The sequence below is a fragment of the Equus quagga genome, chromosome 14, assembly GCF_021613505.1.
Source record: "Equus quagga isolate Etosha38 chromosome 14, UCLA_HA_Equagga_1.0, whole genome shotgun sequence".
Classification (NCBI taxonomy): Eukaryota; Metazoa; Chordata; class Mammalia; order Perissodactyla; family Equidae; genus Equus; species Equus quagga.
This window is the reverse complement of record NC_060280.1, coordinates 75,495,891-75,508,744: the sequence shown is the minus strand read 5'-3', so window position 1 is coordinate 75,508,744 and position 12,854 is coordinate 75,495,891. Positions and strand designations below refer to the sequence as shown.

The following is a 12,854-nucleotide window of genomic DNA, read 5'->3' as shown; positions in this document are numbered from 1 at the left end:
TTTCATTTTTCGTTTATTAAAATAATATATTATGTGTATGATAAAAATAGAAAAGAGAACTGTAAGAGAGAAAAAAACCGTAAACCTGGTAGAATCTCGTAGGAGTCTGACAGATCTCATGCCTAGCATTGAAACAAATATGGAACGATGTACATAATTGGATAGTACATGTAAATATATAAGTGTGTACACATGCAATCACAAATTCAACCAGTATTTATTACGTGGCCACTGTGTACCGAGTATGCAGTGTGTGTGTGTGATGCACACACATGTGCCATGTGCTGCAACAGGCAGCTTCTCCTTTTAGTAATTTGTATGACCCCATCTCATCCATCTTGAGTACATTCTGGACCCTGGGTTGTGTGGGGGAAGGGCAGCAGATTTCTTTTCAGAAGCTAATTTACCTGGTGAGTGGAAAGCTCCATTTTAATTGATTCTATCTTTCAAGATCCAAGTACCCTGTAATCTCGGCTCAGCTGTCAATATGCTGCCTGCCTCGTCCCTCAGCCTTTGCCATGCAGATAGGGCAGCCGAAAGCTGCTGTCACGGCGCAGGATGAAAAGCAAGAGCGGCTCGGGGTAATAATCTGCTTTTGATTTTTTCCCTTGCTTTTCCTGCACCCTCTCTCACATCCACTAAAACGGGGGAAAATCCATAGTGATTAGAAAAACTTCTGAAAGAGACATCTTTCTCCTTTTTCTTTCATTTTTTCCCCACTCTCTTTAGTATTCAGAAGCCACCCAAACATCAGAGATTTCCCTGATGCTCGGCTGTGCACAGCATCCCAACCACAGAGTGGGAAAAGAAATGCTCGCTGGAGACTGCAGTTCCTTTCAGGCCGATGCCAGGTGGCTTCCGTCACACTTGCAGGCGTGATTCTGGCAGCAAGTCACAGGGGCAGTGATGGTGATGGTTGGGGGCCTTCTGTGGAGGCGAAGAGGGCATGTGGAGAGATGAACGAGGTGGGGAGGAGCCTGACTGTGCGGGCTCCTCGGGGGAGTCTTTCCACAGTCCCTCAGAGCCGTGGATCTACGGTGGCAGAACGTGGGGTCGAAGGTGCAGACTTTAGGGTGGCTCCCTGAGAGCCGCACGGGTCACCACATGGCAAGGAAATCCTCAGGCTAACGTGACTACGTCCAATGACCATATTGGGGACTGTGTCAGGAATGCTCGCTGTGAACCTTCATCCTCACAGCCCACCAGCTGGATATTCTCCTCGTCTTACAGAAGAGGAAACTGGATTGCTTAGCGGACATGCGCACTAGCAGGTGGTCGATCCAGATTTCAAACTCAGGTGTGCCAGGCTCTTGTCCTTCATCACTGATGGGGCAGTGTGGACCCCCAGTGTTCTGTTTGCCAATATCTCCTCCACTCCTGGAGAGTGGACTGGGGCCTGATGCGACGTGTGGACAAGGAGTCTGAGGCATGGGGAACTGGAGTGGGCAGGGGGCAAGGTCGGGGTCATATGAAGGACCCTAGAGGAAGAGAGGCAGGGCATCTCAGCCCTGTGATGCCGTGCATAGGACAGGTTACCCTTCGGGACATGGATGTCCCAGATCCAGGCGCGTCTGTTTTCTGTCAGCCTCACCCTGGCAGAGAGCTCTGTTCTCTGACCGCTGCAGACACAGTGAAGAGGAGGCAGTGTCTGGGAGCACACAGTGGCAGAGGGGGCAGAGGCAGGTGCCTGCACTGGTGGGGAGGCTGCTGCAACCCCACCACTGCCCAGCCCCGGCCAGGAGCAGTGGAGGGGATGGGAGGGTAGGAGGGCTGCTATGTGATTTTAATGCTCTCACCTTAGCCAAGTCCCTGGTGGTGACTCCAGGGTGTTGGCCATCATGGGCCTTGTGGAGAATGAAGCTGAGGGACTGGCGGTCATTGACAGCAGGAAGACATAGTGCCAAGGAGGAGAGGGCAGGCTGGGCAAGCCCCCAGTCACTGCCATCTGCTCTCCAGCTCAGCCTTCATGTTGAGCCCAGTTTGGGCCTGACAACCTCTAACACATAATCTGTAAATCCCCTCTGTGTGCCTCAGGCAGCCTCTATGACGCCATGCCTGTGTCACGGGGCAGGCACCGAATTCTCCAGCTCTCCGCTTCATCCCTTCTTCATTCCCAGGCTCCCACCACTGACAGGTCTGCTGAGAAAAGCGGAGGCCTGCTGCTGCCTGGCAGCCACGTCATGCCTGTGGGGCCCTCATCCCATCAGTCAGGACATGTGCACATGCGCAGTAGATCCCAGCGGCCTTGACAGCCTGGGGCCAGGGCAGGAGAGCCTTCCGTCACCAGCAGATTGCGATGGTGTGTGGCAGGCGGAGGGATGGCAGAGGTGCTTTGGCCAAACCTTTGCAAGGGCTTGCCCGATCCTATAGACCATCACGCCTTTCTTTCTTGTGGAAGGAGGGAGCTGTGAAAAAGCACGCATCTCTCCCTAGGACAGTCCCTTCCACAGTGTGTGCACCCCTTTACCTTTTCCCTAAGAGCACAGCTCCTAAGGATTTTTTTATTCTTCCCCTGTCTTCTCTACCACACTACGTACAAATGCACACGCACACGCCTGTGCAGAGCCACAGTCACACAGCATATCCATACTGTTAGGAGTGAATGAAGCTAATAACAACTTCCATTCTCGACATCCAGGGAAGCTAACCAGGAGGGATGAGGAATGACGTGAGAGTGTCAGTGGGACAGGGACGAGCACACAGATGGTATCCAGTTAGTCACTAAAGCCAAGCAATAGCAGGAGTGAGGGTGACATAGGAGCAACCACTTTTGCTTGGAGAGACAGAGATTTCAGTCGAGCAAGCTGCTCCTTTTCTTTAACTCTTCTTCCAAATCCCCAAATGACCCTGCCCTTGAGGGAATGCTGCTCTGGGGCCAGGTCCTGGGAGGGGGTGAACAGAAGCTGAAGACCCTCTGTGGGTCTGATGTGGGAAAACTTATTGCAAATGGGCAAATACAATCATGACATAAAATTAATGGGCATTAGACTTCCTGCGTGCCTGGAAATCCTCTTTGTTTTAGATCCCAATCATTCTTCTCATTTAAGAAATATTTTCAAAACACTCAGTAAGTGCCTAGTACTATGCTAGGTTTGAGAGAGCTCTCTGAAGGGTGTAAGCGGGAGAGTTAGAAGAGCCAATCTGTGTTTTGAAAGATCACTCTCTCTCTGCAGAGAGGAGAAAGGATGAGCTGCAAATGGAAACTAGAGGCTGGAAAGCCAGTTGGGTGGATTCATCCAGTGAGAGATGCTGGTGGCCTGAACCAAGAAAGTAGGGAAGGAGAGGAGAGGATAGAGTCTAGACATGTCTACTCCACCAGCCATAAAGCCACTGTTTATTGAGTATCTACTGTCTACAAGACACCATGACAAATGCTGGGGATAGAGCGATGAACAATACATAGGAGTAAGATAAAAAGAATTTAGTGAGTGGTTGCTCATAGGGGCTGAGGGAAAGGCAGAAGCTGTGGACACCTGGTGCTCTAGTTCCTGGTTTGAACAAATGGTTAGACAGAAGAGCCAGTCACAGTGATTGGGACCATGTTGGGAGGAGAAGGTTTGGGGGCAAAGGCCTTTAATTCCATCTTGGACTTGCTGAGTTGGAATTGCTTAGGGGATCTCTAAGTAGAGAGGCCCAGTAAATATTTGGCTATGTGAGGCTGGAGCTGAGGAGAGAGACCTGCTGTGGGATTATGGAAAGAATCTGGGCAGAGCTTTCTAGGAATACCAACATTGAAGAAAGGGCCATAAAAAGAGGGGTCTACAAGGCAAACTGGGAAGAAACATCCAGAAAAGTAAGAGGAAAACCAGGAGAGCATGCTGTCATAGAAGCCAAGGCAAGAATGTTTCAATGAGTGAGAACTGACTCTAGTGACATAAAGACTGACCAGTGGTCATTGGAATTCAGAGCAACAAGGTCATTAGACCTTAGGGAAGGACATTTAGGAGGAAGGGTAGACACGGATGCCAGAACGCTGTGGGTGGAGGAAGAAATGGATATGGTAAATGTTTGCAACTCTTTCAAGAAACTTGGTAGTAAATAGAGAGGAAAAGATGGAGAAGCAGCTACAGAGAATTATAGGGTAAAGGGAGAGCTGTTGCTGCTAATTTTTGTTTTTAAAATGGGAGAGACTTGCACATGTTTTAACCCTATTAGGAAGACAGACAGAGGGTAAAATTGACAAGACCAGGTCCCTAGAAGTGGGAGGGAAGAGGATCCACAGCACAGATGGAGAGATTGGCCTTATATGGACGATGGTACACTTTTCTCATGTAGCAGGAGGGATAGTGGAAAGAATGAGTAAAGAGAAAGTCAAGATGATGAATTTGGAGACAGGACATTGAGAAAATACTTATCTGTTGGCTTTTGTTTTCTCTGAGAAGTAGGGAGAGATCCTCTGCTGAGGGAGGGAGCCAGGGAAGGTGGCAGTGAAGTTGAGGGAGAGTGGAGAAGGTTTGATTTAGCCTTTGTGGGGAATGGCAAACAGATCTGAATGCAGAAGCACAGTGGTGTTGGAGACCGGGGCGGGGTGGAGGGGTGGGGAGGGGAGGAGCAGTTGAGGTTGGAGATCATATATACAGATGGGGCCAGTCTGAGTGTTGCGGTAATTTTGTCTAGCAACTCTCAGCATCCCTGAATTAGACAGAGAGAAGGCAGATCCTGAAGTGATCTGGGGTTGGGTTTCTGCGGGAGGGTAAGATGTAAGGATGACAGGGTAACTGTAGTGGGTGAAGTGATGGACCATGGGGTCTGAGCAGGAGAGGGAAGAAAGTCGATGTGCAGAGGTCTGTAGGATAGCAAGAAAGTAAAGGGGTCAAAGAGGGGAGGTTCCAATGATATCCAAAAACATGTCTGTCTTAAAACATATTCTGAGAAATAGCCAAGCAAGGAAAATTTGGAAGCTGTGGGCAGGAAATTGTCTAAATTTATCTTTCCAGAAAAAAAGGGCCATGGCACTGCCCTACAAGAAAATAACGAAGGCCAGTAGTGTCTCTTCCCACGAAGACTTCTTTAACGGGAATCCCAAACCCAGATCAAATGGATTCCATCCCACAGGGATGTGAGGATCTTTGCAGTCAGAGAGATTTACTCCACCTTTTGTTCATCGGTGCAGAGGTTTGACGGCGTTATTATAGTGCTGTGCCTTTATTTTCGTCTAATCGATAGGTCTCGGGATCTACAGATGCATCTTATCGTGATAAAAAAGACATTTTCTAAGTAGAGTTAGCAGTGGGAGAGCATATTGGACTGTGTAAAGGCAATAAAACATGGTTGTTAGGAGCATGAATTTTGGGGTCAAATTCCTAAACTAGCCACTTATTGTCTGTTGAACTTTAGGAAAGTTATTTAATCTCTCAGATCTTTCCTCTATACAATAGAGAGAATGATAAGTACTTCATGAGACTGATATGAAGACTAAATGGTATAATTAAATGATACAATTATAAACACATTTAGCATCATTTCAGGCATGTAGTAACTGTTCAATAAATGGTAGTTAGTGATAGTATTAGTATTGTTACTGCTTAAGGCAGAAGGACAAGTAGACTCTAGGGTACGTCTCTAGGTATCAAGATCTACGGCTGCATGTGCCATTGCCAATTAAGCCAGTTGCCGGTTTACCCAAGCCTGCTCCAGCAGCTCCTGTCTGTCCTCTTTGGAACCCTTAAACTCTAAACTTTCTCAGCATCTAATCTGAAAGTCATGTGCTCCTATTTAGCCCCTATCAGGGAAAGCGTGTCGCTTCCAAACCACAACTGACTGTGTGAGTTCAAAAAGCTTCTGCACAACTGGCCTCACTAAAGAGAAGCATGTTCTCCACCACTGCAGCTCGAGCAGCCAGAACAGCCTGATCTCAGCGCTACTCTACCCCAGTCACTGATGTGTGGAGGCCTTGGGCCTCAACCTCAAGGGGCTGGTTATCAATTATTCTAATTGTTATTCCTCATCATAGCCAGAACTGCCGAGGTTTAAAGTAGTTTCCGTCCTCTAGATCCATAAACTTGCCCTTGGTTTGTTGAGACAACCGCACTAGTTGAACAGAAGTGATTTTAATTACTCAGCTGGAACGACAGAGAGGAGGAAGTGGGAAGAGTATGTGGCTGTGATCAGTGTTTAACCAAAAGGTTCAGAATTCTCCTATCTTAGGAGCAAAGACATTGGTGATGGTACACCCACCACAGTGCTCTCTCCCGCCCACAACACGTGAGCGTGCACGCTGAGAGAGCAGACTTACTCAAACCCAAAAAGCTCCTATGCTTCGCTTCTACAAGCCACGCGTTCATTTACCACTTGGAAGGTATGAAAACCTAAGTTGATACTATAAAATTTTGTGTCCTTTGGTCTGTAATAGTACACTCCTTCCCCCATCTAGTGTCCTAGGAATGTCTTGCGGGTCTGCTGTCTCTCCACTCTCTCTAATGTACATAGACCAGGAAGGCCTTGCACACACTTGCTGCAGTCAATTGGTAGTAGCTGCCTGGCATCCAATTAGGAAAAAATGCTGGAAAAGAACATTACGCTTGATTAGTAATGTCTGCCATGGGCACAGAAATGAAGAATGGCAGTATCTTTTCTATGTGTTTGCAATCCCTATCTTAGATTAGAAACTTCTGGGAGGCAGGGAATGTATCATTTTAGTTCTCTATGTAAATGTACTTAACATATGTCATGAGTTATTGATGACGGTGAAGAATATTTATGCAGAAATACAGTAATTTAACCGGTTAGCTAAAATCTGGTGATTGCCCTCTACCCCATAAGCTTGCTCATCATTTTGTCAGAGAATAAGCAACTCAGTTTACAAAGACTTCACTCCTTACACTAAAACTACTTGGATAGTCTAAAGCACTCTCATAAATATTAGACACCAAATTGTCAAAATAAATGAAGGAGGAAGTTTTGTGGTGTGGCAAATTCTTCTCTTCTACTATTAAATCATGTTTATTTGCTTACTTGCAATTCACTGGATGTCCCCAGCATTCAGTGGTGTTACTGAGGCTCAGCTGGACACACGCCGGGGAGAGGGAACAGCATTACGAGCAAATGCATGACAGACATTTCTTTTGCCTCAGCAACATCCATCTCACTCAAGTCGTGTGTCCTTCAACTACTGTGCCATGGATCTCTGTCTTCCCTCTGAGAGGTGTGTATATCATTATGTGCTAACCTCATATTTCTGAGAATGTGTGATAAACATGCCAGAGATCTGTGGAGTCTTTATGGAAGCTCAGCTTGGGGAAATGAGTCACAGAATCTAAATTCTGCCCCATCCCCGTAAGTTGTGTACTCACACTCTGAGTGAAATAGGAAGTTTAGCAATTACCAGAGGCACAGCCGGGAACGTGTGCCTGGGTTCCTGGGTTGGAGGGAGGAATAGACACCCCACTGCTTCTATCATCCTATTCTCCAGAAATTTCGCCCCAACTCTGAAGTCCATCCCTAAGCTTAGGAAATTAGTAGAAGGCACCAGAAATTGTGGCAACCACCAAAAATCTCATACTGGGAACTAGATTGCTCCAGTGCATCATTAACCATTACCCACAAAACTTACATCTGTTGGTGACCAACTGTCCCCATAGGAATAGCTACAAGAGCAGCAGGCTGGGGGACGCCCTGCCTCCCTTTGGTTATGGCCTGCAGCTGAAGCCTCCAGCGTAAGGAGAGCGTAGCCACCTTCTAAACCTTCATTTTCTTTTTACAGATGTAAAAATGAGACAATTGGACCAGGTAATCGCTAATGTCCTTTCTAGCTCCAAAATTCCTATTTAAGACCTCAAATCATATTCAGAAAAATTCCAGTTAACACTCATTCTAAGTTGGAATATTGCTAAGTTGGAATCTCCCATTCCATGATCTATATCAGTAAGTTTGTTGATTTGTTTTACTTTTTAATGAAGAAGAGAAAAGACTTCGGCAATTAAAACGTACAGTCTGGCTTTCTACAGTGATCAGTCGAGTATGATAATGCCTTCATAGTCTCAGGGAATGTTCAGAAGTGTCTGTCCTTCTCATGTGCCTTTGTTTTGCTTTTGATAAGATCAGATCTTAGTGAGTGGTCCCCAAAGTGTGGCCCCAGCACCAGCAGTATCAAAGTCACCTGGGAACTTATTAGAAATGCCCATTATAGTGGCCCCCTAGACCTATTGAATTGATACTCTGGGGGTGGAATCCCAGTTTGTGTTTTTAATACATGCTCCAGGTGATTCTGAGGCATGCTAAACCTTCAGAGCCACTGATCTACATGAGAAGCAGCACATGCTGAGAATGAGGTGGCCTCAAATCTACTCCAGTTTTCCCACTGACCAGCCGTAAGATCTTAAGTTACTCACTTAATATCTGGGCCTCAGTTGCTTTATAAATAAACTAAGAATGACTTTACCTTTGTTATCCATTCTGAGTCTCAACAGAATACACTTCATGAGAAGGTATGGAAGTGCTGTGAAAAGGTGGAGTACATCTTACATATTACTAGACTTTTATTCATTCCTTCACTTAACAAATATTGTTGATCATCTCTGTGTGCCAGACACTGTTCTGCATCTGGAGGATGTGGCATGAAGAAGACAGATGAAGTCCTTGCTGGCGTGGAGCCTACATTCTAGACTGGATTCTTCAGGAATCCACTTTGGATATTTGCAAACAGTTATATGATCCATTTCAAGATTAGGTTCAGGTCTCTCAAGGGAATGAGAAAATGTGAGATGCTTTTCCCTGAGCATAAGATCAGGTTATGTCAGGTGTAACAAAGAATGAGTAGACTGCCATGTGGCTACAGCAGGATGAGCTCCCAGCATGGAACCTAGGAAGAGATGTTAAACTTGTCGAGCTTGGCCTTGCCTCAACGAGGCAGGAGCCTGGGAGGGATGGTGCTCGGTCGCATCCAGCTAATGTTACTACAGCTTTACCCTCTTCATGCCAGTCAACTATTCTGGCTTGTCTTGCACAAAACTCTGTACTATAAAGAGTAAAGCAAAACATGTGCTTCCTGAGTTCTTTTCTGGAATCATAATTGGCCAAATCTCTACCATCTGAGATATGGGCCCAATGAGAATAGATAAATGTTCATCAGACGGATGGACCCTGGGACAAATTTTTAGAGAGGTTTTACTCCTTAGCCACTATCATTGACAAGCAGCTGCTTTTTTTTTAAATCCACAGCTAAAATTCAATTTCCTAAATTTTATGAAAAGAAATAAAAAAATATGCTGGGGGGAAAAGAGTGGCTCAGGAGAGATTTTGGACTTCAAAAACCCTCAAAAATCTTTTAATGATTTAAGTGTAAAGGAATCAGAAACATACTGATGAAATTCCCCTTGACATCCACATGGTGCTTACAGATTCTGGAGGGAAGATGCCAGCAATGAAATCTGCTGTTTTTTTTATCAAACTCAAACCATTTGAGATGCCTGGTGAACACCAATATGGTGTAATCATATCTTCTTCATAACAATCCCTTCTCCCCAAAGGCAGAAAGGGAAGGAAAGGCCTAATTAAGGAGCGTTGGTTTTTAAGGTCAGAGTCTTCGGGGGGTGTCAAGTTATACGCTGAGTTGTTGGTGATGTTTACACTGACCCACAGATGTGCCATGAATATACAAAATTAAAATGTTAATTGTCTAATTCTCGTGCTACTTTTCAGCATACATTTGGCAAGACTTGTTGCATGTTAAGTTCGAAAACAGTAAATTTCCAAGCTGTCATAATATTGAAGTCTCGTGTGTATTGCTTGCTCTGCATAATTAATTGTAAAGTGATAATTTGTGCACTAAGATATTTTCATTCAAACATGAAAGTGGAAGTCTCGGCATCTTTGCCTCTGGCAGGCAGAAGAAAAAGTGAAGTGGTGTGTGCTCCCCAGGTATTTGCAATGTCCCTCCTTGCACTGAGGCCAGTTCACAGGGTGAGTGGAGAATCTTTAGCTGTTCAGATCTCGGCATCAACCTCTTGTTAACCCTGTCCGCTACATCCAAGTCCCACCCATTCTTGAAGTTTGTCCCAGCTAGTGCACTCGCCTCTGGTTTCCTCGCCTCTGAATTCTGGTGGCCCCCTCAGGCTGTGTACACAAGTACCCCTCAATTCTGTACTCTCCATAATTCTTTCTGGTACTTACTGTGTTTGTAAGCTCTCTGAGAACAGAAATCATGCCTCATAATTCTGTGTCTTTCAAATCACTCTGCAGAGTCCTAAGAATATAGTCGTGCTTGATATATACTTGTATTAGCTTGGCTGCCATAACAAACAGCTCCAGAATCTCAGTGGCCTACAACAAGAAATATTTACCTCTCATTCGTGTCACAAGCAGGCTGTGGCTGTACTCCACATGACTTTTCATTTTTGTTGAAGGAGTAACACCCATTTGAGGCCTTCGTTTCTCATGACAGAGGGCAGAAAGTGACCAAACCAAAGCAGACAGCTGCATTAGAAGCATCCTCTCACATGAGGCATCCATCCCATTCACTCATATTCCCTTGGCCAAAGCAAGTCACAAAGCAAAGGCCAAAGCAAGCCTGACCAAAAGATGAGGAAGAAACTCCACCCAGAGGGAACACCATAAGTCACATGGCAATGGGGTGGGGGAGAGGGTTTGAAGTTTGAATAGGAACAAAATATGGTCTACCCAAGTACTGTTGATTCATTGTACTCAACGTGGAGAGGGCTATACAGATATATAGATAGAGATAGAGATAGAGATAGAGATAGAGATGTTAATCATAGAGACCTCTCCTGCTTTGCGACCCTCACAATCCACAAGCACTCTACCCTCCCAGGTCACTTCTAGTGTTCTTCCAGCAGCTCTTAGGTGATGGTCTCTTCCTAAGCAGGCTAGAGACGAGGAACCTTTTTTTACAGAAAGTATTCTTTGGGCTTCAAATAATGGAAACTCTAATTGGCTACAGCCATAAGAAATGTTGTTGGCTAACATAACCAGAAATCCAGCGTTAGGCACTGTTGAATGAAAGCACTGGGTCTATTTTTCTATCTTTGTCTTAGTCCCTTCTTCTTTCATGGGTTGCCTTTTCCCCCAAACTAGCCTCCTTCTTGGCAATAAGATAGCTGCCACCAGCAACCTAGGCAATGTGCTTCTGGGTTCACATCCAGTGGGAGAGTGTATGTAGCTTTCTATCACTCTCTCTTAAGAATGAGATGAGTTCCCAAACACCCTTCAGCAATCCTCTCTTGCATCTCATTGGTGTAAATAGGTTCACTACCCCAGTTCTGAACTAATTACTAACAAGGGGGCTTGGATAGCCCTTAGACCACTCAGGCTCATCCAGCAAGCTGGCGATTTCTCTAAATAGTATTGCTGCTATTCAATGGAGGAGAAGTAGAGTGGATTTGGGGGATTGAACTACATTCTAAAAACACACTTTGCAAATCTAGTCTCCCTTGCAGTCACGCCAATCCCAGATAACTCATGGAGAAAGGACGCTCGAAGATGGGAGAGATGAGCCCAGCCTTTCTGGCCCCTGTTCCAGGTGCTGGAGAAGAGCAGTATTCTACTCTCATTTTGTGGTTAAGATCTGAGGTGCATTCTAAATTTCACCTGCCTACCAACCACTTTCGTTAACTACATTTGCTCGGCTGAGAGCCTTTTCATGGGAGCTGGTGGTTCCCTAAGGCATCACCTCTCTTGCCTGTTTTGACCGATTGGTGCACCTCCACTGTCACGACTCAGCGCTCCCTCATGTGTCATGTATTGGTAATTATGATAACGAATGAAGTTCATCACTAGGTTCCGTTATCACATCAAGTCCTTCTTGGCTATGCTTCACCTGTCACACCAGTGGGAACGGAGAGAGAGGCTGGTAATTAGGTTGATACAGCAGGATGCTTTGTGCTGCTGTAGATTTGAATTGAAGACCCTGGAAACATAATGAATGGCAGGGGCAGGAGTCCCGTAGCTACTCAGCATGGCCTCGTGGAAGAAGGCAAAGCTCTTCTCCCTTCCTCTGTTCATCAGGATCTTATTCCAAACTAACAGACAAGATGAGTTATTTCTATCTCACAGTTCATGGTGGGTCACTTGTTTTGTGTGTCTTGTGATGTCTTCTTGGTTGATGCCTAGTGTGAGAGGTGCTCAGGGCTGGGGCTGTTGAAAATGCTGAAATCTTTAACCAAACTCGCTGGAGCTGGGAAGGGATGATTAGTGTGGAGAGAAGTGAAAAATACTCAGAGGTGACAGGCATGGTCCAGAGATGGGAAGAGATAGAAGGGGCAAGGAGGGAAGACTAGTTTGAGGCACACGCAGGCAGTCCCTTTAGGTCCTCAGAGCCACTTGGGGCCAGGTTTGCTTGCTTGGAGGTGCAGGTTATGAGCGCATCTCTGGGGAAGGTGGCCAAACTACTGACTACCTGTGCTTTCATCCTACCTCATCTTCCTGAAAGGAAAGTTGGTCTCCAGACTGACCTTCCAGAGGCTTGATTCACTTCTTCTGGGCCTCCAGACTTAGCCCAGCTCTTGCTAGGGGTCTGAACAGTGATTTAGGCCTCTCCACAGGTACCTAGAGCTGGCAGCAGCTCTGCACACCTTCTTTCCCAGTCTCCACTGGGTCGTTCCACATCCTGTTCTTATTAAAACACCTACCATCCTCCAGGGTCCAGAATAGGAAATTCCTTCATAATAGTCCCTCTACCCACCCACCCCCCTCCACCTCCTACCCCTACCGCTTCCTGGGGACTTGTCCACATGTCAAATCACTCCTCTTGTGGGGAGAGGTGGGTGCAAACAGAAATCTGGGCTGAGCTTTCCCTTCTCTGGCTGCCAGGGGCCAGCAAGGCTGTGGAGGTAATTTAATGGCTGGGCAGCTCTCATACTAGAGTGCCCTGCTCTATCTCTGCAACAGAATCCACATCA

The 12,854-nt window shown here is 46.0% G+C and overlaps 1 protein-coding gene across 1 annotated transcript in view; it reads left to right on the top strand.

Annotated features, from left to right (window-relative positions):
• The window catches only part of KIRREL3 (kirre like nephrin family adhesion molecule 3), a 528,138-nt gene that overhangs the window by 69,424 nt on the left and 445,860 nt on the right, over nucleotides 1-12,854 (top strand). The gene's annotated exons all lie outside the window — the stretch shown is intronic.